This window comes from Lactuca saligna, chromosome 8 (genome assembly GCF_052625555.1).
Source record: "Lactuca saligna cultivar CGN05327 chromosome 8, ASM5262555v1, whole genome shotgun sequence".
Lineage (NCBI taxonomy): Eukaryota > Viridiplantae > Streptophyta > Magnoliopsida > Asterales > Asteraceae > Lactuca > Lactuca saligna.
Genome location: NC_136424.1, coordinates 186,112,410 through 186,136,606, shown reverse-complemented (window position 1 = coordinate 186,136,606; position 24,197 = coordinate 186,112,410).

Below are 24,197 nucleotides of genomic sequence, written 5' to 3'. Positions count from 1 at the left end.
CCAAAGCGTATCATGCCTTTCTAGGGTGAGACCTTTAGCAAAACTCAGTCGCCAATCTGGAATTCCAAGGGTTTTCTCCTTTTGTCTGCGTAGCTTTTCTGTCTGTCTCTGGAAGCTTTAAGTCGTTCTCGAGTTTGTACGATCTTTTCGGTAGTTTCTTGAATAATTTCTGGACCAGTGAGAGCACTGTCAGGAGTTTGACCTCTAGCTAGCTGCGTGTCACCTACTTCAGCTCAGCACAGAGGGGATATGCACTTGCGGCCATATAGGGCTTCGAATGGAGCAGCTTTTATGCTAGTGTGATAACTGTTGTTATAAGATAACTCAACAAGGGGTAAATGAATATCCCATTCCTTTCCAAAGTGTATCACACAAGCTCGTAACATATATTCTAACGTTTGAATCGTCCTCTCACTTTGTCGATTGGTTTGCGGATGGTAGGCTGTACTCATGTCTAGCCTAGTTCCCAGAGAGTTTTGTAACGACTGCCAAAAACGAGAGGTGAATCTACTATCTCGGTCTGAAATAATAGATATTGGTACTCCATGTAGTCTAACAATCTCCTTGAGGTATGTTCTAGTTAGCTTTTCCATCTTGTCAGTCTCCTTGATTGGTAAGAAGTTTGCGGATTTGGTTAATCTATCGACGATTACCCAAATAGTATCATAACCACTTGATGTCTTGGGTAACTTGGTTATGAAATCCATTGTAATCCGCTCCCACTTCCATTCAGGGATTTCAGGTTGTTGTAATAAGCCTGAAGGTTTCTGGTACTCTACCTTAATTTTGGCGCAAGTTAGACACTTGCCCACAAAGGTAGCGATTTCAGCCTTCATGTTAGGCCACCAATATAGCCTCTTAAGGTCCATATACATCTTGTCTGAACCTGGGTGGATGGAGTATCGGGTTTTGTGTGCTTCATTCATAACCACATCTCTATAACCACCGAGCTTTGGAGTCCAGATCCGGTTCATGAAATAATAGACTCCATCATCTCTGACTTCGAAGTTCTTATCCATTCCTCTAAGAGTTTCACATGCTACGTTTTCGGGTTTCAAGGCTTCAAGTTGAGCTTCCTTGTTCTGCGTGGATAGATGCGAATGGATTGTCATGGTCAATGACTTTACCCGGCGTCCTGGGTATTTTTTTCTACTAAGGGCGTTAGCTACTATGTTTGCTTTACCGGGGTGATATAGATTTTCACACTCGTAATCGTTCAGTAGCTCCACCCATCGTCGTTGTCTCATATTCAGCTCTTTCTGATCGAAGATGTGTTTTAGACTTTTATGGTCTGTGAATATTGTGCATTTCTGTGACAACCCGATATTTCAACTCTATGTAATGACCTAAAAAGTCAAGTATTGTAACCACTTTTGAGATAATGAAATTAACTTCGAAAATAAAATGTCCAAAAAGTTTCTATTTTAATTACCTACTATGTTTGATGTCATTAAACCACGATCATACGTAAAAAGAACGCCCAAATCCGACTTCGTATATTGATGTTATGATTTTTCCAAGTTCGGCTTAGCAACAGACAGCTAAAAACTCGAATCGGAGATCGAGCGACTTTCAGCCGGAATAACCTAAACGAGAATCGAAGGTCTCGACAATGGTATTTCAGCGGTAAAAAGTCTGGCAAAAACAGATGTCAGATAAAGAAGTTATGAATTTCTAACGAAATTTTCTTAACGCGATCTTTTTAAAATAAATAATAAAAATAATTTCAAAATTTGCCGATGGAATCTAAACGAAAGTTGTAGAGTGTAGTCTCACCAACGCGGGGATATAAAGAACATCGAAAACGGAGTTCGTATGAAGAATATATGAATTTTAGAAGTTTATTAATTAAATAAAATATAAATTTTATTATTAATCCTTGGTATTATCCGAAGGAAGAGTCATCAAGTCTATCTGAGTTACGCCCAGCGTACTCAAAGGCTAGGCTTCGGATCGTCCATGTCTCCCCCTATGCGAGGCTATGCCCCGTCCCATACGAACTCCGAGGCAGTAGAGGATCCGGTCATGCGTGACGCACGCGTACGCCCAGCGTACCCGCGTACGCCCAGCGTACCGAGGCGGTTCCCACCCCCTATAAAAAGGATGCGAGGGTTCCGAAGAAATGGGACATTCTCTCTCATTTATCTTGCGTTGTTGCCTCTTTTTCCGTGCCCGTGCTAACCCGAAGCCCCGGTCACTTTGCTCAAGTCCCGAAGGTCGTTTGTACTCCCGAGATTCTGAGCATCCGAGAAAATCCGTTTTCCCGAGAAGAAACTCTGCCCGGTTTTTCATCACGCTTTTTCCGATATTTCAAGTGAGTTCATACCCTTATAATCCACACTTTTAAATGTTTTATAAATACTTTTATATCCTTTTAAGGGGGGAATACAAGTAAAACAAACGATATTATCGTGTGTTATATATATAAAGTTTCATTATACACTTTTATCAACGGAATCATATGTGATTTATAACTATTATAGGGAAACTTTCGTATGCAAAATATATCACGATAACATCATATTTTTGGAAATTAAAAATGTGGTTATATATGCATATATGTTCATATTGGTACTATATAAATTATAACCTTTCATAACAAGTGAGCATTTTTACTAAGGATTTCTATACAAACGAGATACACTTTTAGAAAACTATAATAGGTATAGTTTTTACGAGAATATTACGAACTTTTACATACTAGAAACACTATTTCAAGAAGTTTACTTTGACATACAAAAACTAATGAACATTTTCATACGTAAATCAGTTTTATACTAAATTTTGTGAGACATTAACTTCACGTACGTTCGAGTACGCATTTCAAGTCCTGTATTATATACCAGAATCCCTTGGAGGGGGAGCATGGTGTTTGTGTATAGATCTATACGAGCTTAACAACCGGCGCCCTGACTGTTAGCTACAGTCCACCATTTGGGGTGACAAACGTGAGAACATTCAACCGCCTGAAGAACGTTGTGTATAGGCATTTCTAGTCAATAGCATGGTTATAAAACTCACATGGAGTATTGAAAACACATTGACTTACGGGATTTTCCAGACGTATTGGAAATTTTATACTTACATACATTTTTAGAAACAAACATTTGTCTTGATAGAAGGCTACATTTATAATAGTAGAAAATATAGGATTTTCTAGAAGAAAACAAACAAGAACAAAACATTTCATTTTATACAAACATTGTCGTTTAATACTTATGAAACTCACCAGCTTAATTGCTGATCTTCTCTTTCAAAACTATTTGTATGTCCCAGGGTTTCAGTAATTACAGGTAACAAAAAGCTTTTGAAGAGGGGATGCTGCAACGCCAGTTTAATTTCATATTTTGACATCATATTGTAATTGGTTTTGAACATGTACCTTTTGACAAATGTAAACTTTCAATTATATATATGATGGTTGTATTGCTTTCTTTACTATGTATTCATTTGTTACGTTACCACGTGAAGTCATCCGCCCTCGAACGTTTCCGCCGTTCCGGTTTGGGGGTGTGACAAAAACTGACTCTACTTCTTTTTCCAAAATTTTCTTTTCTCACCACTTCTCTCTGTTGGCTCGCGAGTGGTGGTTGCTTCCTCTAGGCAATCGCTATGGTCGATCAGAGCTTGCGCTAGGCAGTTGGTGCTATCATAGGTGTCTGGCTTCGTAGCCAAGACATTTCCTTTGGTTGGCTGGGTCAACCCCCAGATGAACCTCTCAATCTTTTTACTCTTCGGGGTAACCATTCCCAGACAGAGTAGCGCCAAGTCATCGAATCTTGAAGTATAAGCGGCTATGTCGGAACCCTGCATCTTGAGATTCCATAGTTCATGTTCTAATTTCTGCATCTCGCTGCGTGGGCAGTACTCGGTAAGAAGAAGATGCATCATAGCCTCCCAACCCGTGGCATTAGCTGCAGGTAGGGTTAGGGATTTGACTTGGCCGTTCCATCAAGTCAAGGCTTTATCGGTGAAGGTACAAGCGGCGAACTTCAGTTTATCAGATTCGGAGCAGGCACAGATTTCGAAAATAGATTCGATTTTCTCGAACCATCGGGTCAGGGAAATGACACCTCCAGTGCCATCGAAGGATGTGGGTTTCACGTTCATAAAATCTTTATAGGAACACTCTTTTCGGTGTCCCTGGCTACCTTTCTGAGTTTGGGACTGGGGACCACCTCCTGAACCACCAGGGTTCATTTGAGATATGGCAGCTGCCACTACGGCTGTAACAGCTACCTGGAACATCAAAGGATCAAATTGGGGAGGAGGTAGTGGAGGAGGAGGATTGTTGTTGTTCTTTGAGCTGGGTCTCTTCTTTGGAGGCATCTTGATCTAAAAAGATCAGGAAAGAGAGATTCATAAGTCCTCTGAATTGAATCATGAGATATGGAACAGTGGATATCTCATTAAGACAGGTATAGAATTCTATTAAGCGATAAAGAAGGAAAGAGTTATCAAAGCAAATAAACTATCGCTAAGGAATGATTGAGAAACAACGCTGGGATGAGAGTTTCTATAACGGATTTGGCTCGAGAAATACTCCCATAGTATTTCATGTCTCGCTGCAACGACGGCTCGTTGTTTGGGTATTGGGTAAGTTTTAGGCATGCTGCACACCACAGTCGCTCCCAACCACATGTTGGCCGTGTCTCGAATGAATATATGTGACAACCGTCAAATTCTGGTCAATTCAAAGTCAAATAAAGTCAACGAGTCAAACCGGTCAGCTCAACTAACCCTTGTGTACTTGGACTTACGTTCAGTATTTACTAAACAACCCACTATTCTAATAAGAAAACATGAATCGAAAAGTACGTACAACTAGACCTCTTTAACCTAAAAATTATAGTACGTGGCAAGCCAAACTGTTAAAACAATGATGCATACTCATCGGGAATGTGTAAGATCCTTAAACAAGGCTTAACAGGGTTTACGAACCATGCATTGCGATGCCGGACACTCACAATTGTCACACATGGATCCTCTCTCAATCGTTTTCACTCTATCTCTGTCTATGTCAAATCTCTCCCTAATCGCTCCAAGTGTGTGAAATCTCTCTCTCTAATATCTCTCTACATTAGAAATCTCTCCAAGAATGTCAAATCTCTCCCAAATCCCTCTAGGCATGTGAAATCTCTCCCAAAATATCTCTTTGTATGAGAAATCTCTCCAAGAATGTCAAATCTCTCCCAAATCTCTCCAAGTATGTGAAATCTCTCTCAAATATCTCTCTGTATTAGAAATCTCTCCAAGAATGTCAAATCTCTCCCAAATCTCTCCAAGTATGTGAAATCTCTCTCAAATATCTCTCTATATTAGAAATCTCTCCAAGAATGTCAAATCTCTCCCAAATTGTGACAATCGTCAATCTTGAGTCAAGTCAAGTCATCAAGTCAAGCCGGTCAACTCTATTAAACCTTGTGTATTAGGGTTAGTGTTATGTTCGTATTGTATAACTTGCTATGTTAATGGGAAAACATCACAGGAGAAAAGTTTGTGTTAAAATGCAAAGGTGATTAATGCGAAGGGATGCGAAGGGTGTAAGAATGAAGATGCGAAGTATTTCACAGTAGAATGCGAATTGGGGAAGAAAACAGAAGATTTCAAATATTGTCCCTGGAGTTTCGCATTTTTGGAAATAAATACTCAACTTCGCAAATGGGGGTCATAAAATGATGAAATTGCAAGAATTTAAAAACTCGATTGTGGAGTTGTTGATGCTCATTTTGCGAAAGTAAAACAATCGAGTGTTCGCATCTATGAATCAATTTGAAGTCAATTGGGTTAATATTCGCATATGGGTTCAACATATGAAAATTTTGATTTCGCAAGTTTAGAGTTCAAGAACTAAACTGTGTTCGCATCTGGAATGAAAAATTTTGTGAATCGCATTTGATTAATTAGGTTAAAATGCGAAGGTGATTAACGCGAAGGGATGCGAAGGGTGTAAGAATGAAGATGCGAAGTATTTCACAGTAGAATGCGAATTGGGGAAGAAAACAGAAGATTTCAAATATTGTCCCTGGAGTTTCGCATTTTTGGAAATAAATACTCAACTTCGCAAATGGGGGTCATAAAATGATGAAATTGCAGAATTTTTAAAGAAATACACACACATAGACAACCACACATATATTTAGAAAATTAAACTAAAAATGGGATATAGACAATTATAAGACATTGTTCTTGACTTTTGAGTCCAAAGACGTATGATCCGAACTTTAATTGTGAAATCGTCCTTGATTGAGTCAATTTCCTTTATAGGAGTAATATATTCCATTGTGCCTTGCAAGTTAAAAAAAAAAAAAAAAAAACAAAACAAAAAAAATCAAAGTCACAAGCAACCACCCCACACCCACTCTATGACCAGCCATACCTCCCCACCTTACCTATGTCACTTCAATGTTCCCTTACACTCAAATTTCACTCACTCCCACGTTTTTGAGCTGGAACAATCAACCACACTCCTCATTTTCTCTCATTTCTCTCATTCCACTAAGTAACAAACATCACTTTTTCTCTCAAACTCTTCTACACAAATTTTCGAGATCCAAGGCTGGATTCAAGTGTTCTTCCACACTTAGTAAGTAAAAATTCATCCTCCCTATTATTATTTCACTTCATTCTACTCAAATCTTTGGTTGCTTACACAAACTCCCTAACTATGATGTTAGATTCTCGAAAACCTTCAAGGCATCTCCAAGTGTTCTTGAATTAAACACTTCCATTCTTCAACAATCATCTACTGAAATCACTCAAGGTGAGTTCATACCCCTACATTTTCATGTTTTCTCAAGTTTTCAGGGGGGGAATACAAGTTAAAACACTAAGAACATAACTAGATTTTTCTAACAGCCTTCATCAGAAAAGTTCAACTCCATTCACGGACTGTTTTGGGCATCTTAAACATTTTTGTTTTCAAAACTGTACAAGGTGCAAATAGTTTAAGTTTTTAGCTTTAAAATGACTACTTGCACATCTCCATACGATTTTTCTACAATTTATGGTAATTTTTACAAAACTGCCTATCATTTCAAACAACAATCCGGACCAGTCTGTGATTATGGACTTTTTCACCCAAGTTAGAGGTCATTATAAATTGTGATAAAAATTATGAGCAAACTAGACACATTTTGTGAACTCTCAGAATTTACGGATCTAGTTTTCGACTTTGTATGATTTTTCTAGGATTTTTCCAAAACAGGGCAGAATTGCTAAATTTTACCAACAGCATGTAAATATCATAACACTTTGTATTATGTTGAGCAAAGTGTATAATCATAAGTTTTAATATTTGAATGTGTTTCCTAGTTAGTTTATCATTATGAACTGAAACTAAGACATTCATATTAAATATTATTCATTCATTTTGGAACACGTATTATTTAACTATAAGAAGTATAGTTTGAATATATTTATAACACTAATACATTTCCATAAAAGGGTTCATACATATTACATACATTTTAGATAAACTATAATAGGTATAGTTTATGTTACATCACTCTACGCACTCGTACAAGAAGGGTACATTCATACAAGAAATATTTATATTCACACACATTTCACGTAAACTTGTTATCCTATATCGTGAGTTTCTCTATTTTTCTTTCTCTCTCTCTCTCTCCCCGTACGCCCGAGTGCGGGATATAATTCCTGGTAGTTATAATCAGAATCTCCTTGAGGGAGAACGTGATACTTGTATATAGATCTATATTGGGATTGACACCCCACACCTTGCTGCTAGCTACAGTTGGACCTGCAGGTCTACGGGTGACAAATGTCATTTTATTTTTCGCGACACTGAGAACGTCGTGGCAGGTTCACATAGTCATAGTATGATTATAGCGACTCACATAGGGATATAACAATCCATAAGTTTGCGGGATTTTATTTTTAAAACCTAAACGAGTTTTATGTCGATTTAAAATCACCTTTTTATCTCTATGAGTACAGATATCATTGTACACTTTTGGTTTTGGTAGTTACGACTACACATCATTTGAAACCGCATTTATACTTTTAAGTATGGTCAATACTTGTTATTACTCGGTCCTCTAATTTAGGACTACATATATATAATGTATTAACAAACATGAGAACGAACAGAAATTTCGTTTAATTCAAAAGTGTCCATGTCCATTTAAATACATAACATTTTCTACTAATAAGAAGGGTTACTTATACATTTTGGTCTTCAGTCATAAGACGACATTACACAGGTTTTAAAGAAAATATCGGATTTTCTGGATACATACTCTAACGCTTTTTCGAGGAAAACGATTTACTTTTCTAACGAAATCTCTTATGAACTCACCAACCTTTGTGTTGACACTTTTCAAAACTACTTGTATTCTCAGGAATTCAGTGAAAACAGGAAATCAACAACGTTTTGAGGATGGGACGATAAATCGTCAAACAGTTCATTTCGTATTATAATGTAACTGATGTGAATCCTGTAAACATGTGCTTCGATGTAACATTTTCAATTATATTTGTGTTGGTTGTATTTACTTTGAGCGCTATTATACTCATTGTTGTGATACTCTACATGAAGTCCTCCACCCTCGGACGTTTCCGCCATCCTTGGTTTGGGGGTGCGACAGATTGGTATCAGAGCATTGTTTATAGTGAACTCAGTATATCAAACCACATAAGATATACAAACTATAAATGCATTGGGACTAAGTCTCTGATTTAAAGTTTCAAAACAACCATACTTTTAGAAATAAATAGTTTCTTATTAAAGGTATACATGCATACATACATATTAAGGTCAGCACCACTCTAGAATAAAAGAAAAGTAATGATTGTTGAATATCACAGGTAAGCTCGGGGATGTATGGTCAGTCTTGGGAGTGGCATAGCCTGATCAACTATGCTGGTCCGAGGAGTGATTAGCACATGCCCAAGAATAGTTGTGATATGGCAACAAGTCTAGAAACTTACCAACACTACCACAATGAGAACATAAGAATGGAACATGAGTTTAAAATACTATAGGAGTATTTTGTAATATCATAATTTATATGAAAAGTAAATAGATCCTCAATGATAGGTCTATAGTCCCTAGGTGGATACCTTAAGGTTATATATAACTTAGAAATTATAGACTTAGAATTTGTGGTCATTACTTTACTTCCTTTTCCTTGTTTGGATGTGGACTTAGAGTGGGATCACTTATTCAAAGGTCTATCGTATCTTGTTATATGTAATTAGTATGCACTATGTCATTATAGAAGTAACTAATAAGGATTTCCGCCTATAAGTAATTGATAATAGAGTTAGACGCATAGTACTTATCTCCTCCACTTCTATTCTCGCAAATACGGCATAGCAAAAATCCTACTCACCGGACGATCCTTACTTTCCTAATCCGAACTCGAGGAATGGTGAATGATTATGAGAAGAATCATAAGCGGGACCGGAGGTAATCAATCCTCCATGCATAGCAAGGGTTCTGTGAACCGTTTTGACTATAACGAAACCGTGAACCGTTGGGCAATCGTGATCGAGGGTTGAATGTCGACAACAATGAAAACAACCACCATGTGGAGACCAACGAGGGTGCTATGACCTCAACCACGGGGGACCGACGGACAGAGCCCTCCCGGCAAGGACCCGGCAGATCGCGATGATCATGGATCAAAACAGGAAGACTACAATCTGAGTTCAGAAAACTGCGCGCTACTATAAACCCCACCATCTCATGTACCGGTGACTCAGAATTATACTACTATTCCCGAGACCAACTCTCTTTTTAGGACCTTATCGCCACTCGTGAAGAGGAAAGAGAGTAACAGGGTAGGACACACATCATTCAAAGAAAGGATGATTGTAGCCAGGCGTTGATTGACAAAGCTACAAAATTGCATCGACCTTGCCCCAGGCATCACAAGGGATGGATCATCGTGAGTAGAGTTCATGCCGCTCACCAGACCTGGTAAATTAGCTCCATAAGTATGCGTTGGTGCTACTCTATTGTAAGTAAAATCACGAAACTACAAACTAAATGGTCATACTAATCGAGGAAACTATCTATTATCAAAACCCGCCCATGCACAAATGTGAAGTAGACCTGCATCGAGGTCAAAATTTTCACTGAAACCACGATTTCTACAGTCATATTAACAAGATGGGTTTAGGACGTACCTAACAGACTCGAAGGACTATCTAGCCTTAATTATATAACTAAGCATACATCAATAGGTCGTGATAAGGACCTAGCTTGGGTCAAGTATAAGGTTTCACTTGGAAACAGAACTACTAAAATACATGAGTTTATTATACAAAGAATCTCGTTATAAATTGTTTTCAGAACACCCTAAACAACCGAACTTTGATACAAATCGATATGAGATAAACTTAGTTAGAAAACTCGCGACATATAGCCATTCTATAAACTCATTATCGTCTCACCCTTTAAACATTAGTTGAGAAGTTTCTTCTTCATAGACCTATGGGTGCGATCATACCAGCACTAATGCACCGGATCCCCTCAAAATTTCCTCAGCCAAGATTGTTAGGACAAACATGATTCTAAGAGGAGTAAGATTTAACGTCCGTATGAAACCCACTCCTACCCACTGCCATAACTCCATCTCGGGAGCGTTAGTAGAAACACTAAGGATAGTACAGTAATGTGCAAAAATTTATATGCGTAAATATAAATTGTAAGGATGCACTTAAGACAATCATTTCCACTAACGAAGTCGTTTTTCGTCATGAAACAGAGCTATGTCTTCACCAAGAGGCAACAAACCAACTAGCAAGGCGCCAACACTTCGGATAGACGCTGCTACTTTTCAAGCTGCAGTCACGGCAGCCATGGCAGCCGTCATGGTGCATTTCAATACTAACAACATCAACAAGGGTGGAAGCAGTACTAACAATACAAATTGTGGTAACAATCAGGGACACCAATGGGTACCTACCAACAAAAATACCTCAGGCCACGAACCTACGAACAAGAAGAGAAAGTTTTGGGACATGAAAAAGCGCCACCAATCAAAGGGATACACTAAAAGACAACAGCCTAAGGCCGCCCCTACCATTACAATAGCAGTCATGACAAATGCCTCGACACTAGCCTCGGGGTCTGCCACCCAAATGCCTGCCAGACCATATGAGGGATCACTCCCAAAGTGCAACAAATGTGGCTTTCATCACCATGGGGCTTGCCGGGAGATGCACTGTAAAAACTGCAACAGGAAAGGGCATACCGCTCGTTTCTGTAGGGCCTCGGCCCATCACCTCCCTTCAATCAACTGCACCAAGGTAGGCCCAGTATGCTACCTATGCGGTGAAACGGGACACTTCAAGAGAGAATGTCCAACTGATAAGAACGACGAAGGAACAGGAGGAATGTGATGAACACACCAACAGGAGCAGCAAGGGAACCATGTTAGGACTTTTGTAATGTTCCCAACGATAATACGTTTAAGTACTATATGCTTGTAATGAATTTGGTACGCTTACTAAGGTAACCTTCCTTCTAAAAAGTAGCTAAGATATTTTCTCTCTCATACAAATCAAACCAAAGACATTCATATGTGACCTTAGGAGCATTACTTGTAAGTTGTAATGACCTTGTCCATACATCGGGGTTAATTTAAAATCAAAATACTTAAGTCTTGAAATAGAAAATTCCATCTTGACTCCGATTCCATGTCTAGTATTAGGGGTTGAGTGGGGTCACCCACTCGACAAATTTCGCGATGTCAATTTACATACGACAATCATATACCACTCGATCGTAAGGAGACCTGTCAGGAGTCATGATATCAAGTATCATTACTGGCTATCGAAAACACACCCGCTACCAGTGCTAGACACTGTGGTAGGAATCATCTACAATAATCATAACATCAAACAAAACGGAACACACAGAAAAGAAATACAGGACACTCTATCACTCTAGTGATCTCTTCCTTCGAATACAACTTATCTCCTGTTATCTACAAAGATAGTGTTGTCGTATTCCAATTTTGATTGATATTGCCCTCGTCTTCCTGATTAAATGACTATAAAAAGGGGCTTTTCGCCTAACCCCTGATTATCGAAACTATCGTCTCTCGTAGACACCCAGCACGGACCTTTGGGTCGTCTCTCGCTGTGGAACTCCAAAACACGCACCAGAGGAGTGTCATACTTCCCGAAGCTTTATCACATGTATATACAGGAGACCTTCGGGAATGTCGCGCATGTAGCTGACAAGGTTCAAGCATAGAAGCTTGGGACAGATAGGGTACGAGTCCTGCCATGAGCTTCGGGCTAAGGTTGCCCAGAAGGACGAGTAAATTCCCTACCATTCAAAAAGTCATAGTTGTGTGGACCAAACCCACATACTTCCTACCGAGCTACAAGAGCTGTCGGGTCAAACCTGTCGAACTACTCAACAATGAAATTGAAGAACCAAGTTTCTCACCCTGAAAAGCTCTCATCTTATTTTTCAAATTAGAAAGACAAATTGCTCACGATTCCATCGATTTCAGAGGCCCAGACAACATCTCTAATAGAAACCTTTACTATCTACCTCGCATTGACGAATAGGCCGGCCAACCTCAAGAGACGAGGTACCCTTCAGGAATTGGACCTGAGATCTGAATATCACCAGTCACGAGTATTGAAGAAGGATATCTGAGAACGATCCTCCAATTTCGATAAGAACGCTGAAAGTTCGTTGTGATAACCCTCGGATAGGACCAGATCCACTCGTTGGATTCATGAACGTAATAAATAGGATATACCCTTCTTGCTAGGATCAACTCATCATCGTCATTACAAATGACTTACTTATCTACCCTCGTAGTAAGAAGGAAACCAAGGAGAGCAGCTACAACAAACCACGGAAGAAATACGATAAGAGAAGTATTACCCGAAGTTCTCCAGATACGAGTTTAGGAATTGAGGAGTTCAATTCTCAAGACACATCGTTACCCAGGGTGGAAATTCATAAGGAACCTTTCAATTGATCAAAACCATTGAGAAACAGTCAGCACCGAAGGCGTTAGCAGAAATATGCCAAGATTCTGGGTCTTGCTGACCTACTGTCTTAGTTCCTTTGGAACTTCTCGAAAAATACGAAACCCCTCCCAACTTTGACCCTAAAGGGAGCAACCCTTGACAGGAAGAGAAGCAAGAGGAAGAAACCTTTAGAACGCCGGTATAACCGATCAAATTCCTCTAGAGACACTCACTCTGGGAAGGCTTAGTACGCTTCGGAAAGCATGGAAAGCCAACACCCCGAATAATTGTGTCTTTCGAGATTCTTGTCAAAATCAGCCCTGTAACTCGCTCCTTCAATCTACTCCTGCGAGTTTGGTAAAGTACACTCTACCCAACACGTCCCAAATTTACAAGAAGTACCTATCCGACGAGACTCTTGCAATTCCCCTCGACGAGATCGAGTTCCACAAGAGCCTCACCTTCTTAGAAGAACCATGGTGACCATGGATCGAGGTCAAGCGGATGAAACAACGCCACTTCCCATTAGTGAAAGTTCGCTGGAATATTAACCACGGACCTAGAGTCACATGGGAGCGCATGAGTCAGTCGATTAGGAAGTATCCCCACTTCTTGGCTTGATTATTCATGCCTACCCCCTTGCCTAACTTCAAATTTCGGGACGAAATTCCCTCTAACGGGGGGATGATGTGACAACCGTCAAATTCTGGTCAATTCAAAGTCAAATAAAGTCAACGAGTCAAACCGGTCAGCTCAACTAACCCTTGTGTACTTGGACTTACGTTCAGTATTTACTAAACAACCCACTATTCTAATAAGAAAACATGAATCGAAAAGTACGTACAACTAGACCTCTTTAACCTAAAAATTATAGTACCTGGCAAGCCAAACTGTTAAAACAATGATGCATACTCATCGGGAATGTGTAAGATCCTTAAACAAGGCTTAACAGGGTTTACGAACCATGCATTGCGATGCCGGACACTCACAATTGTCACACATGGATCCTCTCTCAATCGTTTTCACTCTATCTCTGTCTATGTCAAATCTCTCCCTAATCGCTCCAAGTGTGTGAAATCTCTCTCTCTAATATCTCTCTACATTAGAAATCTCTCCAAGAATGTCAAATCTCTCCCAAATCCCTCTAGGCATGTGAAATCTCTCCCAAAATATCTCTTTGTATGAGAAATCTCTCCAAGAATGTCAAATCTCTCCCAAATCTCTCCAAGTATGTGAAATCTCTCTCAAATATCTCTCTGTATTAGAAATCTCTCCAAGAATGTCAAATCTCTCCCAAATCTCTCCAAGTATGTGAAATCTCTCTCAAATATCTCTCTATATTAGAAATCTCTCCAAGAATGTCAAATCTCTCCCAAATTGTGACAATCGTCAATCTTGAGTCAAGTCAAGTCATCAAGTCAAGCCGGTCAACTCTATTAAACCTTGTGTATTAGGGTTAGTGTTATGTTCGTATTGTATAACTTGCTATGTTAATGGGAAAACATCACAGGAGAAAAGTTTGTGTTAAAATGCAAAGGTGATTAATGCGAAGGGATGCGAAGGGTGTAAGAATGAAGATGCGAAGTATTTCACAGTAGAATGCGAATTGGGGAAGAAAACAGAAGATTTCAAATATTGTCCCTGGAGTTTCGCATTTTTGGAAATAAATACTCAACTTCGCAAATGGGGGTCATAAAATGATGAAATTGCAAGAATTTAAAAACTCGATTGTGGAGTTGTTGATGCTCATTTTGCGAAAGTAAAACAATCGAGTGTTCGCATCTATGAATCAATTTGAAGTCAATTGGGTTAATATTCGCATATGGGTTCAACATATGAAAATTTTGATTTCGCAAGTTTAGAGTTCAAGAACTAAACTGTGTTCGCATCTGGAATGAAAAATTTTGTGAATCGCATTTGATTAATTAGGTTAAAATGCGAAGGTGATTAACACGAAGGGATGCGAAGGGTGTAAGAATGAAGATGCGAAGTATTTCACAGTAGAATGCGAATTGGGGAAGAAAACAGAAGATTTCAAATATTGTCCCTGGAGTTTCGCATTTTTGGAAATAAATACTCAACTTCGCAAATGGGGGTCATAAAATGATGAAATTGCAGAATTTTTAAAGAAATACACACACATAGACAACCACACATATATTTAGAAAATTAAACTAAAAATGGGATATAGACAATTATAAGACATTGTTCTTGACTTTTGAGTCCAAAGACGTATGATCCGAACTTTAATTGTGAAATCGTCCTTGATTGAGTCAATTTCCTTTATAGGAGTAATATATTCCATTGTGCCTTGCAAGTTAAAAAAAAAAAAAAAAAAAAAAAAACAAAAAAAATCAAAGTCACAAGCAACCACCCCACACCCACTCTATGACCAGCCATACCTCCCCACCTTACCTATGTCACTTCAATGTTCCCTTACACTCAAATTTCACTCACTCCCACGTTTTTGAGCTGGAACAATCAACCACACTCCTCATTTTCTCTCATTTCTCTCATTCCACTAAGTAACAAACATCACTTTTTCTCTCAAACTCTTCTACACAAATTTTCGAGATCCAAGGCTGGATTCAAGTGTTCTTCCACACTTAGTAAGTAAAAATTCATCCTCCCTATTATTATTTCACTTCATTCTACTCAAATCTTTGGTTGCTTACACAAACTCCCTAACTATGATGTTAGATTCTCGAAAACCTTCAAGGCATCTCCAAGTGTTCTTGAATTAAACACTTCCATTCTTCAACAATCATCTACTGAAATCACTCAAGGTGAGTTCATACCCCTACATTTTCATGTTTTCTCAAGTTTTCAGGGGGGGAATACAAGTTAAAACACTAAGAACATAACTAGATTTTTCTAACAGCCTTCATCAGAAAAGTTCAACTCCATTCACGGACTGTTTTGGGCATCTTAAACATTTTTGTTTTCAAAACTGTACAAGGTGCAAATAGTTTAAGTTTTTAGCTTTAAAATGACTACTTGCACATCTCCATACGATTTTTCTACAATTTATGGTAATTTTTACAAAACTGCCTATCATTTCAAACAACAATCCGGACCAGTCTGTGATTATGGACTTTTTCACCCAAGTTAGAGGTCATTATAAATTGTGATAAAAATTATGAGCAAACTAGACACATTTTGTGAACTCTCAGAATTTACGGATCTAGTTTTCGACTTTGTATGATTTTTCTAGGATTTTTCCAAAACAGGGCAGAATTGCTAAATTTTACCAACAGCATGTACATATCATAACACTTTGTATTATGTTGAGCAAAGTGTATAATCATAAGTTTTAATATTTGAATGTGTTTCCTAGTTAGTTTATCATTATGAACTGAAACTAAGACATTCATATTAAATATTATTCATTCATTTTGGAACACGTATTATTTAACTATAAGAAGTATAGTTTGAATATATTTATAACACTAATACATTTCCATAAAAGGGTTCATACATATTACATACATTTTAGATAAACTATAATAGGTATAGTTTATGTTACATCACTCTACGCACTCGTACAAGAAGGGTACATTCATACAAGAAATATTTATATTCACACACATTTCACGTAAACTTGTTATCCTATATCGTGAGTTTCTCTATTTTTCTTTCTCTCTCTCTCTCTCCCCGTACGCCCGAGTGCGGGATATAATTCCTGGTAGTTATAATCAGAATCTCCTTGAGGGAGAACGTGATACTTGTATATAGATCTATATTGGGATTGACACCCCACACCTTGCTGCTAGCTACAGTTGGACCTGCAGGTCTACGGGTGACAAATGTCATTTTATTTTTCGCGACACTGAGAACGTCGTGGCAGGTTCACATAGTCATAGTATGATTATAGCGACTCACATAGGGATATAACAATCCATAAGTTTGCGGGATTTTATTTTTAAAACCTAAACGAGTTTTATGTCGATTTAAAATCACCTTTTTATCTCTATGAGTACAGATATCACTGTACACTTTTGGTTTTGGTAGTTACGACTACACATCATTTGAAACCGCATTTATACTTTTAAGTATGGTCAATACTTGTTATTACTCGGTCCTCTAATTTAGGACTACATATATATAATGTATTAACAAACATGAGAACGAACAGAAATTTCGTTTAATTCAAAAGTGTCCATGTCCATTTAAATACATAACATTTTCTACTAATAAGAAGGGTTACTTATACATTTTGGTCTTCAGTCATAAGACGACATTACACAGGTTTTAAAGAAAATATCGGATTTTCTGGATACATACTCTAACGCTTTTTCGAGGAAAACGATTTACTTTTCTAACGAAATCTCTTATGAACTCACCAACCTTTGTGTTGACACTTTTCAAAACTACTTGTATTCTCAGGAATTCAGTGAAAACAGGAAATCAACAACGTTTTGAGGATGGGACGATAAATCGTCAAACAGTTCATTTCGTATTATAATGTAACTGATGTGAATCCTGTAAACATGTGCTTCGATGTAACATTTTCAATTATATTTGTGTTGGTTGTATTTACTTTGAGCGCTATTATACTCATTGTTGTGATACTCTACATGAAGTCCTCCACCCTCGGACGTTTCCGCCATCCTTGGTTTGGGGGTGCGACAATATAGTTGGCCAGGCTATATTGATCCCAGACACGACTACATAACTGTCCAGGTTTAACCGCAGCGTACAACACCCGTTTACCTATGTTTTGTTCTACTTGTAGTTACGGATTTCGACGGTTAGGTATACTTGTATACTTTTGAAAATACTTATATTTTAAGGTATACTTTTAGTTCAGAGCACTTAGGCCCCTTAGTTTTTATAGTCTTATACCATGCAAGATTTGGTATACTAGTTCACTATAAACAAGGGCTCTGATACTAATCAGTCACACCCCGAAACCGAAGGCGGAAACGTTCCGGGGCGGAGGACATCATGAATATCGCAACCAATGTACATAGTAAGCATAGTAAACACAAAGCATTACATTACATAGATTTAATTACATTTGTTTGAATCCAAAGTGTTACAAGTGTCATACATATATGTCATATGAACAAAAGTAAAGACGTGTCATCTGCGCACTCCATCTTCGCCAAATGGATTGCTGGGTACCTGTCTAATGTGGACCTGAGAATACAAGTAGTTTGAAAATCAGCATAAAGCTGGTGAGTTCATAAGAGGTTTGTTTTCTGAAAATGCACAAGTTTCCTTTGGTTTTCCGAAAAGTTTGTTATCCAAGAAAATCTCATATTTTCTTATAAGTATAGTTGAGTTATCCGTTTAGTTACTCTGTCTAGTTAAAAATAGTTCAGTTATCCCAGGAAAAACCCTTATTTTCCTAAAAGTAAAGTTTAGTTAAATACCACATTGTATAGTTTAATACATAAAACTATATATTGAAAATCATGGGATTACTATCCCGCACTAGATATAAGATAGCCTTGATACACAAAAACTATAGGTTGAAAGTCATGGGATTGTCGTCCCGTACTAGATATAAAACCATGGGAATACTATCCCGTACTAGATATAAGATAGTTTGATATACACAAAACTATAAATAGATATAAATTGAAAACCATGGGAATGCCATCCCATACTAGATATAGATTCAAAACCATGGGATTACCATCCCGTACTAGATATAGATTTAAAACCATGGGACTACCATCCCGTACTAGATAAAAGGACTATTGATAGAAGATAGATATAAAATCAAATCCATGAATAAACTTATATTAATATGTATTGTGAGTCGGGTAACAATGCTAATGCGACACCGAGACCTCTTTGACGTTCGTCAGACGTCGGACGATTTCCAGAACTTGTCACCCCAGGCGTGCCCGCCTAACTGTAGCTAGAATTTAAGGTGTGGGATTTTTAGTCTCGAATAGATCTATTCACAAATTCCACGCTCTCCCTCCAGGAGATTCTGGTTACACTTCCGGGGAAACATAATACAATACAAATAGTATCATATTATTCATGGTGTTCTCAGACGTTATCAAACATACTAATTGTTTAGAAACATAATACAATTCAAACAGTTTAATACAATGAAATGATCTGGCAATATATTCTAAATTAAACAGAGATAAACTGAATCAGACATAGTTTATCTATTAACTTTTCATAAATCTGTACTCGTAAAACAAGAACTAAAGTGTGACATCTATCAATTCAGGTCATTCTCGGACTCATGCATCTTTATAAAAACCATTCATGCACAACATGCCATGGCCTAGTAATATAAATTAGGTCAAAATCTTGCATAAACTAGGATCCAACTAAAATCTAGGACTAATATACTCGACTCTTACGATTCTAGTAAGTTGTTTAGCTACAATAGGAAATGCCAATACCATAATTAGAATAAAACTCCAAACATTATTTACAATTGAAAAGGGGTATAAAACCCTAAAAATAAATTAAAATATTCTAATTTCATTCCAATATGATGGTGAATATCAAGCAATGTTCCAAAAACTCTAAAGAGCCAAAAATCCAAATTTATAAACTTTAAAGCTTAAAAACTTTATAAAATTTGCTATAAACTTCCTAATATAAATTTTTATTAATAAAATTATGGATTATAATCAATGAGATAGAAATTTAAATTATCATACATTAATCATAATTTATTAGTTAAAAATAAGATTTTTAAATAAACAAAGAATTGCTTAAAGAAGCATTTTTATAAAAATTTGAGTTTTATAAAAATTGAAAGGAAATTTATTTAATTTGAATTATGAGAGAGAGGGCCTCTCTTACACTCATAAAATCCGCCACCCTCTCCCCCCATGCTCTCTTTTCTCCAAAAATCATAATCATTTTATCCTTGTCTTAAACTTCAACTTCCCATTCACTCTCTCTCTCACACTCCACCCTTACAACTCTCAAACTCTCTCTTCCTCTCTCCAAACCCACAAAATTCAGCAGCCAAGAACACCTCTCCACACTCAAATCTTCATCTTCTAAAGTTGTTCTTCAAGGTATTCACGAAAATCCTTCATCTTCCTTTACTTTTCTTTCTTGTTTTAAAGAGTTTTCTTCTACTTCTCTTCCTTCTACACCATTCTCTATGAACATTCATGAATATGTTAATGAATTTTGAGTTTGATGATGATGGTGGTAGGGTTTCACCCAAGAACAACATGCATGTTGTTTAATAGTGAAATCCAAGGACCAAAACCTATGTCAAACACTAAAGTTCGGATTTTTACAAGTTTTAAAGGTTCATACACCTTACGCATTCAAGTATTTCTTTTAAAAATATCACTATGACAAACATATGTCCATGCATGGTCTTCAAACCATGATGCATGTGATGAACTCCAAGCTAAAGAGCTTGATGATCAAAGTACATTGTTAATACTGCATGTAAATGATTTTATTTATAAAAATATCTAAAAGTTCTTTTCTGTTCGAAATAAAAACTTTCCAGATTCCCATTAAGACATTATGAATATCAGGAAAATCCCAAGAGTTTTTATGATTTCCTTGATTAATTAAAATTATTACAAGAAAACAAGTGCATAAATCATATAAAATACTTTCAGAGGTCTATAAATCCTGAATAAATTCATGGATGACCCCTATACTGAATAATAACATCTCATTAAGTTTCAGCGATTTATGATTCTATTAATATGACTTTCGGTTTTCTTTTTGTTTGGGTCCAATAAATCACAAAACCATGTTAGAAAGTATAAAAATTGTATCTAACAATTTTTGCAGCTCTTACCTGAGGTGGTAGACTCAGAAACTTAATTTCAGAATTGTTCATCATGCCTTTCTATTTTTCCCAATTTTTGGTAGTTATAATGGCCTAAAAAGTGGAAAAATATTTCTGCTTATCCAAAATTCATGAAAATTTTCCAAAACATTGTGTTGTACATTAGGAGGTTACATAAAAGTTTGATGATTTTTCTCTTCTCTATACTATTTTTCTCCTTTTTTCTAAGGTTAAATACACTTAAATACACTTAAATACCCAAAACCGGATTATACAATATGAAAACCACCTTTGGTATTTTTCCCAGATCACTTACATTGTAAATGATGTTACAAAAATTTTTGGTATTTACTTTAACTGTGTATTATATATTCTTCAATTAATGATTATTTAAGGGGATAAAAACAATGAAAAATAGAATGACCAACTGAAAAATATCTTTTATATTTTTTCCAGCTTCTATATGTACAAAAACAGTAAAATAAAACGTTTGGGTAATTTTGGAAACTGTTTCCTATTTATTTCAATTTTTATTTGAATAATTGCTCAAAAATCATAAAATTGGGTTAAACAGCTTGGAAATCCATTTTTATATTTTTCCTAGCTTAGTAATATGTAATAACAGTAATATAAAAAGTTTGAGAATTTTTATCCTTCGGATGCTATTTTTCATTAATTTATGTTGTTATGAACGCTTAGAAATTTGGAAAAATAGTTAACCATATCAAAAACTCAAAGGAAATTTTCTGGAAGACCTCTACTATATTTAGAATAAAATTACAAGGTTTGATATATGTATAACACTTGTACAACTTTCCTTTTAAACAGATGTAAATAATATTATGTAATGTAATGTTTTGTGATTAGTGCTTTACTATGTGCATTGGATTTGATACTCAACATGGAGTCAACCCCAGAAATGTTTCCGCCTTTGGTTTTCGGGGTGTGACAGATTGGTATCAGAGCCCTTGTTTATAGTGAACTGGTATACCAAAGCTTACATGGTATAAGACTATAAACATTAAAGGGACTAAGTGCTCGAAACTAAAAGTATACCCTACGAGTATAAGTATTTTCTAAAAGTATAAAAGTATACCGACCGTCGAGATCCGTAACTACAAGTAGAACGAAACATAAGTAAATGGGTGTGTACCCTGCGGCTAAACCTGGGCAGTTATGTAGTCGTGTCTAGGATCAATATAGCCTGGCCAACTATATTCATTCGAGACACGGCCAACATGTGCCCAGAAGTGACTGTGGTATGCGGCATGACTGAAACTTACCCTAATACAACAAACATTGAATCAGCGTCCTAACAAATCACAAAATACTATGGGAGTATTTCTCGAGCCAATCCTTGGTAGAAATCCTCGTTCATGTATTGTTCTTTGATCATTCCCTTATCGATAATTTTCCCACTTTGATAACTCTTTCCTGCTTTATCGCTTGTTAGCATATATCTTTCATATCTCTTGATTCAATTCAGAGGACTTATCATCCTCTCTTCCTTGATCTTATTAGATCAAGATGCCTCCAAGAAAGAGACCCAGCTCTAAGACCAACAACCCTCCGCCACCTCCTCTTCAAATCGATCTGGAAACACTTCAAGCAACCATTTCTGCCACCGTATCTGCTCTCCTACGTCAACTAAACCTTAGTGGTTCAGGGGGTGGTACCCAAAACCCGGAAGGTGGTCAAGGACACCGGAAGGAGTGTTCTTAAAAAGACTATATGAATGAAAAACCCACATTCTTCGATGGCACAGGAGGTGACATTGCTTTAACTCGGTGGTTAGAGAAAATCGAATCTATCTTTGAGATTTGCGCTTGTTCGGAATTTGATAAGGTGAAATTTGCCGCCTGTACGCTCACTGATAAGGCTTTGACTTGGTGGAACGATCAAGTCAAATCCCTGACTTTACCTGTAGCCAATGCTATGGGATGGGAAGTTATGAAGGAACTACTATGTGCGAAGTATTGCCCTCGGGGTGAAATCCAAAAATTGGAAAATGAGCTGTGGAACCTGAAGATGAAAGGTTCCGATATCGTCTCTTACATTTCAAGGTTTGATGATCTGGTACTCCTTTGTCCGCGAATGGTTACCCAGGAAAGCAAAAAGATAGAAAGGTTCATCTGGGGATTAACCCAGCCAACAAAGGGGAACGTTATAGCAACAAAGCCAGATACCTACGACAGTGCAAAGTGTCTGGCTCAAACTTTGATCGATCACAGTGATGTGCAGGAAGAAGCAAACATCACACCCGAGCCAACAGAAAAGAGTGGCGAGAAAAGAAAGTTTTGGAGAAAGAAGAAGAAGAGTCAGTCTTTCCCACATCTCAAGCACCTATTACCGGTTATATTGGTACCCTCCCGTGGTGGGACCGATGTAGCTACCACCATCGCATCCCTGACCCTTGTCGTGCAAAGTTCTGTAGAAGTTGTGGCCAGGAAGGTCACCTCGCACGAACCTGCAAGGCCCCAATCCCATCAACTAGTCAAGCTTCCGGAGCAGGTATCGGTCAAACCTGCTTCAGCTGTGGAGAGGTCGGGCACTACAAACGAAACTGTCCAAAGACAGTAACGTCTGGCAACACCGGGAGAGTCCTAACTATGGTACAAGAAAGGACAGCTGCAGATCCCACCGTTGCCACAGGTATACTTCTCTTCGATTAAAGTTATGCCCTTAATCCTTTCGATTCTAATGATGAAAGAATTGCTAATCATTCATTCCAAATACTATCTCAACTAAATCCTTTGTCGATAATCGAAATGTGCACCGTCAAGATAACTAACCAGTAAGATAGAGAACACTAACTTCCTACCCATAGATTGATTCATCAGTCCGAAGGATTATCCTTTTCCATTCGATCCAAATGGGAAACTTTTCACAAAACATTTTGATGTTATGATTGAAATGAAATGACCGAGTCTCATTCATGTCGATATCCTTAGATTTGAAAGGGTCGCCCGTTTAGATCTTTTCCTCGACCCGACTCTTGTGATCTTCGGCATCAAACCTTCGTATCATTCCATGCCTTAGAACTCAAAGGTTTTCTTGATATGAATTACCATGTATCCCTCGTTTCTGTAATCATTGAGAAACGGAAAAAGTAGCAGCTACTTCTTCTAAATGTCTTTCCCGAAGGATTCCCCAGAATTTCATCCGAGCGTCTAGCTTAGTCCCGCATCGGGCCTTTTGAGATCTTCGTAGGAATCGATTCTACAATCTTTAGAGTTCGGATGCCTTTAGAGCTTGGTAACATCTATTCAGTACATCACATCGTAAATCCTTAGAAGTATTTACCCAATGAAACCCTAATGATTCCTTTGAAGAGGTCGAAGTCGTCCAGGGTTGGAACTTCCATGAGAAAACTGGTTGATATTGTAGATTGAGAGAGAATCACTGTGCAAAACAAAGACACGTCCCGGTAATGAGAATTCGTTAGAACGCCCAATAGAGACCTGATTCCACTTGAGAA